Source organism: Mus pahari, chromosome X (assembly GCF_900095145.1).
Source record: "Mus pahari chromosome X, PAHARI_EIJ_v1.1, whole genome shotgun sequence".
Classification (NCBI taxonomy): domain Eukaryota; kingdom Metazoa; phylum Chordata; class Mammalia; order Rodentia; family Muridae; genus Mus; species Mus pahari.
The window spans coordinates 99,017,825-99,031,916 of record NC_034613.1 but is presented as its reverse complement, the minus strand read 5'-3'; the positions used below and the strand labels follow the sequence as shown (position 1 = coordinate 99,031,916).

General features: G+C 34.9%; 1 protein-coding gene and 1 pseudogene across 2 annotated transcripts in view; both read right to left on the bottom strand.

The window, feature by feature from the left end:
* The window catches only part of Klhl4 (kelch like family member 4), a 72,489-nt gene that overhangs the window by 49,319 nt on the left and 9,078 nt on the right, over positions 1–14,092 (bottom strand). The gene's annotated exons all lie outside the window — the stretch shown is intronic.
* Positions 5,590–6,937, bottom strand: LOC110313695 (annotated as a pseudogene).

Here is a 14,092-nt window from a genome sequence, read left to right as displayed (position 1 = left end):
GAAAGAAATTAAAGACTTTTTAGAGTTTAATGAAAATGAAGCCACAAAGTACCCAAACTTATGGGACACAATGAAGGTAGTCCTAAGAGGAAAACTCATAGCCTNGNGTGCCTCCAAAAAGAAACTGAAGAGAACATACACTAGCAGCCTGACAGGACACCTAGCAGAAGATGGTCTAATCGGCCATCATTGGGAAGAGATGCCCCTTGGTCTTGGAAACTTTATATGACCCAGCACAGGGGAATGCCAGGGACAAGAAATGGGAGTGGGTGGGTAGGGGAGCAGGGGCAGGGGGAGGGTATAGGGGACTTTCAGGATAGCATTTGAAATGTAAATAAAGAAAATATCTAATAAGTAAAATAAAAAAATAAAAAATAAAAAAAAGAAGTTCAAGAACAAAAGGAAGCAAATTCTCCCAAGAGGAATAGACTGTAGGAAATAATCAAACTTAATGCAGAAGTAGCCAAGTAGAAACAAAAAGAACTATTCAAAGAATCAACCAAACCAGGAAATGTTTCTTTGAGAAAATCAATAAGGTAGATAAACCCTTAGCCATACTAATGCCAGGGCACAGTGACAGTATCCTAATTAACAAAATCAGAAATGAAATGGGTGACATAACAAGAGAGCCTAAGGAAATTCAAAACATCATCAGATCCTACTACAAAAGGCTATACTCAATGAAACTGGAAAACCAGGATGAAATGGACAATTTTTCTAGACCAGATACCAAAGTTAAATCAGGATAAGATTAATGATCTAAACAGTCCCATTTCTCCTAAAGAAATAGAAGCAGTCATTAAGAGTCTCCCAATGAAAAAAAGCCCAGGACCAGATGGGATTGGTGCAGAGTTCTATCCGACCTTCAAAGAAGACCTCATTCCAACTCTCCTCAAANTATTCCACAAAATAGAAACAGAAGGTAGGGAAAAACCTCGAAGAAATGGGCACAGGGGAAGAATTCCTGAACAGAACAATGATGGCTTGTGCTGTAAGATCAAGATTCGACAAATGGGACATCATAAAATTGCCAAACTTCTGTAGGGCAAAAGATACTGTCAATAAGAGAAAAAGACAACCAACAGATTGGGAAAGAATTTTTACCAATCCTAAATCTGATAGGGGACTAACATCCAGTATATACAAAGAGCTCAAGAAGTTGAACTCCAAAAACTCAAATAATCCCTTTAAAAAAATTGGGTACAGAGCTAAACAAAGAATCCTCGAGGGAGGAGTACCGAAGGGCTGAGAAGCATGTGAAAAAAATGTTCAACATACTTAATCATCAGGGAAATGCAAATCAAAACATCCCTGAGATTTCACATCATACCAGTCAGAATGGCTAAGATCAAAAATTCTGGTGGCAGAAGATGCTGGCAAGGATGTAGAGAAAGAGGAACACTCCTCCATTGCTGGTGGGATTGTAGGCTTGTACAACNACTCTGGAAATCAGTCTGGCTGTTCCTCAGAAAACTGGGCATAGTACTACTTGCAGATCCAGCAATACTTCTTCTAGGTACATACCCAGAAGATGTTCCAACTGGTAATAAGGACACATGCTCCACTATGTTCATAGCAGCCCTGTTTATAATAGCCAGAAGCTGGAAAGAACCAAGATGTCCCTCAACAGAGGAATGGATACAGAAAATGTGGTACATTTACACAATGGAGTACTACTCAGCCATAAAAAACAATTAATTTATGAAATTCTTAGGCAAAAGGATGTATCTGGAGCATATCATCCTGAGTGAGGTAACCCAATCACAATATAACTCACTTAGTTTGGACTCACTGATAAGTGGATATTAGCCCAGAAATCTAGAATACCCAAATACAATCTCCAAAACACAAGAAAATCAAGAAGAAGTAAGACCAACACATGGCTACTTCATTCCTCCCTAAAATAGGCAATAAAGTACCCATGAAAGAAGTTGCAGAGTCAAAGTTTGGAGCTAAGACAAAAGGATGGACAACCCAGGGACTGTCCCACCTGGGAGTCCATCCCATAATCAGCCACCAAACACAGACACTATTGCATATGCCAGCAAAAACTTGCTGTAAGGACACTGATATAGCTCTCTCTTGTGAGGCTATGCCAGTGCCTGGCAAATATAGAAGTGGATGCCCACAGTCATCTATAGGATAGAACACAGATACCCCAATGGAGGAGCTAGAGAAATTACCCAAGGAACTGAAGGTGTCTGCAACCCTAGAGGTGGAACGACAATATGAACTAACCAGTACCCTCAGAGCTCGTGTCTCTAGCTGCATATATAGCAGAAGATGTCCTAGTCAGCCATTGTTGGGGAGAGAGTCCCCTTGGTCTTGCAAACTTAATATGCCCCATACAGGGGAACGCCAGGGCCAAGAAGTGGGAGTGAGTGGGCAGGGGAGCAGAGTAGGCGGGAGGTTATAGGGGACATTCAGGATATCTTTTGAAATGTAAATGAAGAAAATATATAATAAAATAATTAAAAAATAAACCTTGATTGATCTTTTCCTAAATATCTTTATTGAGCATTAACTGAATTTATCTATATAATGTCTGTAGTTCAGTTTGCAAATTTCAACTAACTTCAACCCTATTTGTTCAGGCAGAATTCAATGAAATGGATTAATGAAATAAAGGATTTAAATTTGCAAAACCAACAAAATTAAGCAGAATATTTCATTTGGCTGCAATGCTACAATGTTTGAGTTACTTGAATAAACATTTCTTCAGTGAAGATACACAAATGTTTAAAACATACAACTAATCCAAACTATTACTGAACATTTTGAATATGGTTATTTTGAAAATAAAAATAGATATTAGGGATTAGAACAAATGAAAAGAGTTTGGAAGATTGTTTTTATTATTTTTTTGTTGTAGTGCTAATATACTCAACAAAAAAATCATCCAAGGAAATGATTTGTTTTGGATTACATTTCTGGTACAATTTATCCTGGGAGTCACTGTATCAAGAGTAGGAGAGGACTGGGAGAGCTCACATTTAATTTATAGTCGGGAACAGAGGATGAAGGATGTTGATGTCCAGCTCACTTTCTTCTTTTTATTTAGTCCAAGACCCAAGTCCACTGAAGAGTGTGACCCTCCTTTCGGTTTGGTGTTAAATCTACATGTAATGTTCTAATTTGGCTGAAAGGACATGACATTACCGACACACATATGAACTCAGAGGAGCTGAGCACATGATCACATCAATCATCCTGTCAATACGGACTAGGGGGGAGGGGCACTCTTCAGTCTTCTCCCCTAACTGAGATGCTTTTGGTAGTTGATAATTTCTCGGAGAAGTATAGTCAGTTCATTTTGAGGATGCTGTTGCTTGTAGGTTTGTTGTGCTGCAGTAGATGGTTCTACACTCATTGGCCTATGGTCACCAATATTTGGACTAAGAGGGATATCTAAATAATTAAATATCTAGATAACCCCACATCGGCATGACCAGAGGCTTTTCTCCTGGAAGGTTCTGGACCCTGTGATGTTGACCCCAATTATTAACCACCTATAAATTGCCACATCATTCACAAATAGGGAAACATCTAAATTAACATAGGTGATTTAAAGGATAAAACATGGTACACTCATACAATTAATTTATTATTCTGTACTGGGGACAATAGGAATCATGTGATGGGAAATATGTGATGGGAAATATGGATGATTTTAAAGAATTTTTGCTAGATGGAATTATGTAGCATTAGCAGGAAAAAATACTACATTACTTGACTTATATAGTATGTCCTCAAAAGTCAAACTCATAGAAAGGTGGAGTGGTACAGAAGTTAGTAAGAAGTTATGGGCTATGGCAGAGTTGAATCACAGAGTAGAATTTTATAACGTTTCTGTTACACATGACAAATAAGTTTAAGAGATATGCTACACAATAACATTCAAAATTTAAAGAGATTAGACCTAACTTTAAGTATTCTTACCACAGTAAAACAATGACCAATAACATATGGAAAAGTGTATTGGTTGTCTACAAATGAATGTGTTCCTATTGAAAGTAGTAACAGAAAGGCCATGGCTATTTACAGCTAAACAAAAGACAATGATGGCCTTGAAAGAGAGGAAGTAATCTCCAAAAATAAATTCGGAAAATCAGCTGGATATATGAGGGCAGAATATTTGACCTGTGAAATGTTTTTCTAGTACTTCTTAAGCTATACTCTGACTACCTAAGTTAATACTATGAGGAGTCTTAAAGGCAGAATGAAACAATACTGTGATAGGATTCAAAAAACAAATGCTTGTTGGCAGTATTCCCATTAAATATTGTGATTTCATTTCAGTATAAACATATTTCTTAAATACAAAAAGATCTAGTCATTTATGAAATAGTAGGTACCTAAAGTGTGTACTTCACATGAGAAGTATATGTTCACATACTCACATTAGTAGATAACTAACTGGAATTAAAATTAAGTTCCTGTAAGCATATTTTTCTAGTTAAGTTTAAAAGTTGTTATTTATGACTTTGGGGATATACTGTTTTTAGATATTACTATATCATTATACTTGTTGGCATATAATTTTTTTCTTCCCTAGAATATAAGCAAATAGAAAGCATGGTTTTAAGATACCATACAGTTATTAAACATTCTGCAAATATCTATTAAAGTTAAGGATCATGTATGGAGGTGCTTTCTATATGCTTTTTTATCGTTTTGTATCAATGTCAAATAACACAGTCAGCTTTATTTGAGTTTCCCTAATAGTGTTGAGAGCATCCTGATATAAAATAATGAATCTAAACACAGTGTGAAATCAAAACATTTCTAAAAGAGTAAGCTAGAGTTATCTACTGAGAATAGTGAGAAAGTTCAAATCTCTAAGGAGCTTAAATATGTCTCCCAGCCTGAAAACATTTTTAGGATTTTTTTTTCTCCTAGGCAATATGAATTGTATGTTTCCCAGCATGCTTCTAGAATAGGGTTAAACAAATTTCAGCTTGTGAGTTAAATAAAACCAGCTAGCAATTTTTCATGATGAAGAACTAAGATTCTACTTTAAAATTGAATTTAAAATTTTTAATTTTAATTTTAATTTTTAATTTTTTCATATTCAATTTTAAAATAGAATTTTTAATTCTATTTTGAATATGAAAAAAATCAAAATTCAATATCCATAAGTATGGTTTTATTGAAACCCATTGGTATAATAGTTGCAAATAGAGCAAGTACTAATATTTATTTTATTTTAATACTTATTGCATGTGCTTTTATAGAAAAGAAATATTTACCTATATTCTAATACATTCACTAAATTCATTTTCAGAATCTGCATCTAGAACACCTAGTAAAGACTAAAATAACATTTATTATCATATTTTAAACATTGATAGTTTGATTTAATATAATGCAAACAAGGCAACCAATGATAGAATAAGGTAATATTTGAATTTCTTTTTTTCCTTAAAGCTTTCACTTTGAGACATGATAAAAAACTTTATTTGTATTCTTAGAAAAGATACACATAAACACAGAATGAAAATAATCCAATTAGAACCACTGATGCTTGTCAACTCATGTTGGAGTAGAAGTTCTGCTCTTCTGACTTGTTAAGTGACTGAAAGGAGTGGATTAGTTGTACTCTCCCTCAAGAGAATCCACATCAACCACTTCATAATCCTTCTCTAGGGCAGCCATGTCTTCAAGTGCCTCAGAGACCTCCCCTTCCTCTGTGCCTTTGTCCACATTTCACTGCAAAAAGGTACATTTAGCATACTTGTTGTTAAATTTGTTAAACTTGTGGTCAAACTTGTGGTATAGGTAAGCCCAAGCCTCGGTCATTGCTGTGCTATTGCTCAGCATGCACACAAATACATTATCCAGGTTTCTACCACGTACCATATTGGGGAATGGTAATTAATACTAACTCTGAAGCCAGTAGGATACCAGTCTACAAACTGAATGTTGTGGTATGTTTTCATGGTTGCAGTGGCAGCATCAACATCTTTGGAAACCAAATCACTAATCCACAACAGACAGCAAGCCATGTACTTACTATAGGTAGAGTCACATTTATCCTTCTGGTTGGCCAACTCATAACAACAATTGATTATCCCTGCTATAGAAACCTGCTCATGGTAGGCTCAATCAGCTTAGACGACAGGGGCATATGTGGCCAGAAGGAAGTGCATTGGAGGGTAGGGTGGCAGATTCATTTGAAATTCTGTCAGATAAACATTCAGGGCCCCATCAAATCTGAGGAAAGTGGTGATGGGAGACATAATCTGACTAAAATATAGTTAAGGTTAGTGTAGGTAAGGTAAGTGTAGTTTGAGTCCTCAATATTGATGTTCCTAAAACTGATACCTTACATGGCCTCATTGTGTACCATGAAGGGAAAATCAGGCTGTTACAGGGTTGTGTGGTTAGTGAGTATGGAATTGTAGGGCTCAACAATGACAGTGGAAACCTAGGGAATGGTTAATTGGAGAACCTCAGCTTGTGCTTCTCTCTGTAATCAATAGAGAGCCATTTCATCTGCACGGGGTGGGGTGATCCAAGGGCCAGTTCCCCTGCATTAGAAAACAGAATCACTGAAAACCTGTGTATTTGTTATCCAGCTTGAGAAGTTGGTTCAAGACCACATCAGTGTTCTCTTTTTCAATAGTGTAGTGGCCACTGGCATAGATAGTTAAAACACCTTTGCCTGTGATGAGCTGCTTAGGACAGAAGAGCTGGCAGTAGTAGGTACTGCAAAATTTATCAAAACTGTGGCTTCCATGTTCACAATCAGTGAGTACCCTAGGCATATGCCTGATACTGCCTGGATCACTGAAGAAGGTATTGCAGGAGTCATCTCCTCCCACCAGTGGTCTTGTCATTTGGCATGTCGCCACCAGCTGACACTATGTTCCAGGTAGTAGAGCTCCTAGGAGGCATTGTTGATATGGACCCCAACCTGGCCAGTGTAGATGGAGATACATTTACACTGGTAGCTAAAGGTTATGAGGCCAGGGTAACAGAACTGGATACTGGGCCTCAGTTACCATACTCAACAAAGTAGGGGACAGGGTAAGTGACACAATCAACTGTTGAATATCTTATAGTCCATTAACTGTATGGATTATGATGAACTTATTAGCTTTTAAACATCATTACTCTAGAAATTAATTTTAGCAAATGATATCTATAATAGACTGGAATATGGAAATATCCCAAAATAAGAAGTGAAGGGATTATAAAAATAGCAATGGCTTATCACTCTCTAAAACAACTAAGTGAATCAGAAATGACTATTAAGGAGGTATTTTTCTCATCTCAAAGCAATGCTACCTATTTTTGCTTAATTATTTTTATTTTCACAGAATATAAATGAGGTGTGCAACAATTACTCAGAAATGTATATTGATAATACTAACATTTACTGAACATGTGTGGATAAAGGAATGTTTCAAAATTTCTCAATTTATTTCTTTATCAAATAGCCCACACAGTCATATGGAATATTTGTCTCTACTCTTCATTTCATAGATGAGAGAAATTGAGGCTCACAGAGATTAAACAGTTCACTGGAGTTCATAACATCATTAAATATGAGAAATGGCACTTAGAATTAGACATTTTGCAAAGGCACTCAGTCATGCTTTTCTGTACAGAATGTGCAAGAAACAAATTTTATTTGCAGGCCAATAGTTTTTTTGTTAAATTTAACAAACATTTAGGGATGTTGGTTTCCTTAATTAAAAATAAATTCCATTGCATATGTCAACCACTCATTAATTCATTTAGCATATTAGAAATCTGATCAGAGTGGTTTTGTTTCATTCTGTTAGTCTTGTAAAAGAAATTGACTACCAACTGACATAGAACTGGAAAACAAAGATGATGTCAGAGAAAATAAACAATGAACTACAATGTCACACTTTGTCTGTTATCCATAACAATTACCAGTTAATTTCTCCACTTGGAGACAGCAGCAAAGTGAAAAATCAAAGAATGGGAGGAAAACTGGCTTGCATTCGCCCAGCAGCAAGATAATATATTTATAAATCAGCACAGAACAGATGATGGTAATGTTTCCTTGAAATTTAGAGATATTGATTTAAGAAATTAATCTTGACAAATTTCCATTTCTTTTTATTTATTTTTTTTAGTGATAGCTCACTATGGAAATTAAAGTTGTATTGTTTTAATGGTATATTTTTAGGTCAAGATCATTTCACCATTTGTTCATTCCTTGTTATTAGGTAAGCTGCACATACATATGGAATCCCAACTTACAGGTTTTATGTCAGACAATTTTCAGTTACAAGAAAAGTCTGTTAATTCACTAGAAATATCTATGTTACAGTGTACCTATACTTTAAATGGTTAACCTCTATTCAATCCATTCTCATTTGTTCACTGAAAATTAAGAGGAGTATTCATCCTCTCATTCTCTTTTTAGTTACATATTTTCCATTCTACATCCTCTTGTTAACAAAATTGCCCTCCATGACCACAGGTAGTTAGAAAGGCTGACTTGACTAAGTAATAGTTCTACTATGTGAGATAAATAATAGCACCATCTCAGGATCTCAAGAGACTCACAATATGACCCTTCACATTCAAGTTTAAATGATGCCAGCTCTCACTTGATATCCTCTTACTATTATAGTAGATCTTTTGATGGTTTTTCATGAGTCCAATGTTAATACAAAGGCTTATAGCACTGGGAAAACAAATGCCAAGGGGGTGGAAAGGGTGGGAATGGATGTGTGTCTATTTAAGGATAAGCAAAGTAAATTTTTGGAGCAGAAGATTTTCACTGATGCAATGGCTAGAGATACAGACAAAGTGATGCCACAATTGAGAAAATACTCAGTGATTTGGATATATGTGACGGTGGTATATTGCTGGTACTTATTTAGAGGAAAATCTAGAATTGCTACTACTTGGACCTGACCATGATATAATATGAACTGGTGCAGAATGTGTATGCCTATCAACTGTTAGGCATTAAATATAAGGCAGTAAAATGCATATTATATTATCATGTGTTAGAGTATACTCAGTCAAATTTTACGTATAATTTCCATTTTGCCTTGCAAAAATGAAAAAATAAATACCAACTATATACTAAATTTTTCTTCTCCAAATATCTACAAAATTTAACTTGTAGTTTTTCTTCCCATCCCTTCTAAATGTATCACAGAAGGAAAATTAAATAGTAAATATCAATGAAATGTCAATTGGTTGATGGAAATATGCCAAGAGAGGACTGAATAATAAACTTCTTAGTAAGAAAGATTACTTCATCTATAATGGCAGATATAAAGGTTCTAGCAAGTACCAGCATCTGATTAACATAATGCCACAATGTACATTTTTTGATGTGAAAATGTTTGTATATACAACAGTAGAGTCATTGAAATGGGGTGCTGTTATATTATGCTGGAAGCCATAAAATATAAATTTGTACTTTAGGTTTATAGAACACAAAGATTATGATGAAATTAAAAATAAAACAGTGATGTTTTAGCAGAAGATATAGACTTATTTTCCATATAGAGCATAGGTATTAAAAAGATATTCCTCATTAAAATTATGTATTATATTTCAATTATAAAAGAATGAGCTGAGTGTATGATGGTAAATACTTTTAATCTCAACAGTCAGAAAGCAGAGGTAGCAGATCTCTATTGGTTTGAAGCCAGCCTGATCTACATAGTAAGTTACACAAGAATTATAGCCAGAGTACAGTCAGACACAAACAATCTCCCCAAGAAAAGTAAGAGTGAAAATGGCATTCAATTTAGAATTATGCCCTATTTATTTCTCTTGTAGAATGCAGTAGGTGACATATAATGCTGAGAATCCTGACTTGATAAGAGCAGATAAATAATCTAAACACAAAATGTTTTGAATGTCCTATCATTACCACGTATGAGAATTCTTTTTATCACTCTCTATATAAGGCATACAGGATATAATTTCCATATTCTTGATTGCTTTAATATTTGTTAATACCATGAAAATTGCAAGTAGCTGCATTTATTTTAGGTATTCTCTTTTAAATTCTAATATGACTATCTACCTGAAAGTTGAGTTATATAATTCTTGCTAATATACTCAAAGAACTCTACATCTTTTTACAAATGTACTTGATCATCCATGTTTGTTGTTCCTCTGTTAATAGTAGAAATGGTAAACTGTCCAGATGTCTATCCACTAATGAACAGATAGTGAAAATGTGGTACACCTATGAACATTGAATTATTTCACACTAAATTATTATACATATGTTAAGAAAAATGAAATTATAAATTTGCAGGTAGATGGGTGAACTAGACACAACCATCTCAAGTAAGTTAATACCCACGAAACAAATGTTCAGGTTTTCCATTCCTTTAAGCGTTAGGCATGTATAATTCAGTCATAATGACCACAGCAGTTGAAGAACTATTATCAATCCAGCAGGGAGAGGGAGTACTTTCAAGAAAGGGGAAATAGAACACACCCACTATGAAGAGATTGAGAAGAAAGTAGAATGGGACAATTAAATGGGGAGTAGGATGGGAAAACAGGATAAGAGAGAAAAAGGAAAAGTCACTTAGGGCCTTTTGAAAGGCATATGGAAGCAACTATTTAGAGGGTTCCTAAAATGTATACATATATGAAAGAGATTTGAATGAAGTCACTACATAGTAGGGGATACAATATTTCATTCAATTAGACATCTCTTGCTGCCAAGTAGAACTCACCATGTCAGCAATGGGTTACATGTTGTTAAAGTGTTGATCAAAGAGGTCCTACACACTACTCAAATAGGCTATTATCAAGACTATTGATTACCCTCCATAAATGGGGTGGTAAGTCCTTGATGCTGAAGACAGTGTTATCCAACATTAAAATATTTTGCTTTGTCCAACAGGAAGCTTTACTACTACTGACTAGAGTTTATGGTGCTGCAGGACACTTTCTACACTACCAGAGGAAAAAAGTAATCATCAATGTAACCTATCCATAAAACCTGTGAAATTACATCAAGAACCATCCTATAGAATGCACTGCTGCAATAATTACCCAAATGCTATGGGAATCAACAACCACTGCTAGATTGGATTTTAAAGACATTATATGGATTAAACCTGAGCAAAAGACTGTTAATGAGATTAAGAGCCTCAGACTAAATAGGTCATATTTTTTAGGTGAAATCCTACTAACATTATTACACTTATCAGTAATAAAATGACTCCTTATGAGCTCTTGTTATACTCATATATCAGTGTACTATACAAACCTTTTCAGAGAAGATTCTTCTTATAATAGATGGTAGTTAAAAGAGAGATCCACAACTGGACATTGTATATGGAACAGTTAGTTGGAACAGCCCTAAGTGGGATAAAGAAATAGTGCCTTCCAGAAACACCAGGATTAATGCACATGTGACTCACAGAGACTATGGAATCAAGTAGAAGTCCTGCACATGTTCAAGTCATACAAAAGTTTAACAGTGAGATGACAGACATAAATTCCCACCACTGATCAAAAAGCTATTTGCAATTGATACCTGCTGGAAAGGGGAAAATATGTTTGTTTGCTTGTATTTTACAATAAGGTGTCATTGATTATATCACATTCCAGGGTAGGCCCTATGCTCAGGAATAGTTAGCCAACACAAAAGTAGAGTCAACTTTTGTTTATGAGTATTTTGTTTTGGTTTCATATTTTTTGCATCACTGGCTGTCTGTTTCTTTATTTTTAGTACTTGAGAAAGAAACAATGTGAGGTTGGGAGCATAGAGGAGTAGGAGGTCTGGGAAGAGTTTGGGAAAGGGATAGAAAATGACTAAACTATATTATCTAAAAAAGTGTTGATAAATATAACCATAACTCTTCTTTAGAATGAAAATTAAATATAAACACGTGGTTTTCTATGTTTGGTTTGTAAATGGCTTATCTTCTTCATTATAATAAGAAGAAAAATTTTTAAAAAATTTAAAAATTAAAGGGATTTTGCAGCATTGTCCAGAAATAAAAAGCAATTTGAAAAGAATATAAGGTACAGCCATGGTGTCTGTCTATACTATCTCCTCACCATTTTTTCTTGGAGTAAACCCTTAAGGCTAAACTGGAGGAAGACAATAGAATATAGAGTGGGTGATAGTGAAACCTATTCATATCATAAAAAGTCTAGGACTTCTTTACATCCCACTACAGCACTCTAGCAAATGGTTACAGAATAGAAGTCTTCCTTTAAATCAACATTAAAAAAATTAAGTTGTGAGCCTATACTTTAATGACTGAGCCATCTCTCCAGTCAGCTACAAAACCTTTATCTGAAATATACACTTGTGCATGTGTTATTAACCACCTAATATAGGATTTGAGTTAAGGCCCAACCCATGGGATAGAACCCCTACTCAATACTTTTTGGGTGGCAAGCAATGTGAGACTAGAAATGCCAAGAACCCTGGAAAAATCCAAATACTACAAAATGACTCTGTATGATATTCTTCTATATGCATAAATTTGTTTCCTGTTCAGCCATCATCAGAGAAGCTTTATCCAGTAGTAGATGAAAACAAATACAGAGACCCACAGCAAGAAAATATGCATAGAGTAAGAGACTTTGGAAGACTCAGTCCTAAAAGGAAATTCTCCATCAAGTACCTCCATTCAGGGCTCATAAAACTCCATGAAAGAAAATGCAGAGAAAGTGTAAAAGCTAGAGGGCGTACAGGATGCCAAGGAATCCAGGCCTTCTAACAAGAACAGAGCTGATGCACATATGAACTCACAAAATCTATGGCTCTTGCCCAGTACCTGAATGCATCTGCATCAGACAGGGTCCTAGGGCTGAAAAGAAATGAACACATGAATCCCCTCCTAATCCACAATCTACAATGAATAGTCACTTGCAAATAAGTTTTTTTTCATACTATGTGTTCTCCCCTTACTCCTCCCAGTTCCTCTCCATCACCACTTCTATCCAGAACCACGCCTTACTGTCTCCTATTAGATAACCAATGTGTGTCCAGGGAATAATAATGCAATAAGATAAGACAAAGGAGTCTCACTGGGGAAACAAACCACTTTTAAGGATAGGCCCCATATCTAGCAGTTGATGGCCAAGAAAAATTAAGTCAACCCAGTCTTTGAAGGTCCTTTGTCTCATATTGTTCAGGGCTTTTTAAATTTTATTTTACATTACTAGTTCTTTGTGCATATGTGCATATATTTCATATTGTATTTTGTGTATATATTTATTATGGCTTCCATTTTAAATGGAATTCCTGTATGTGTGCATATGTGTATGCTGTGTCTATATGCATTTTTTATGCTTTTTCTTTCAATATTGTCCTTGCTTGGTTTTTGTCCTATTTTGCTTTGTTTGATTTTGTTTTATTTTATTGCACTTCATTATTATTCCTCAGACACATGTTTGCTACCTAATGGGAGAAAGAAAAAGTATGGATCAGGACAGGAGGGGGGTGGAGAGGAACTGGGAGGAATAAGGGGAAGAGAGCCATAATTAGAAAATATTATGTGGGGAAAAAAACAAAAACAATACTAGAAAACATCTAAAACAGCAATTCATTTACTTTTTTCCTATCTATATTACTAACATACAGAAGCCAAGTAAACAATTTTCTCCTCTTCACAGAATCTGCAAAACCTTTCTTTCATAATAGACAACCTATTCAGACAAATAAGTACTTACAAACTGAGTAGCTATTATGTATTTTGACCAAACAATAAAGTAAGGTGATTTAACTATATCTATTCTCCCAAAGTCTGTAAAGTATATCAAAATGATTCTTAAAATGGCACAGTTTCTTCAAATACTTAACTGGAAAAATTCTCTGTGCAACTTAATCTTGGTACTTTCTAATTATAACTATAAAATTAACTGCAAACTCATAATACTTTCAGAATGAAGAAATCACATGAAATTGAAAAAGGAATGTAGTGAGCATCCTGCAATTAGGAAATTTTGCTTAGAGTTCTATTTTGTTCTGTACGAATTAGCTGTGGTCATGTTATACATGAGTTTTCATACACACACACACACACACACACACACACACACACACACACACACACATATATATATATATATATATATATATATATATATATATATATATATA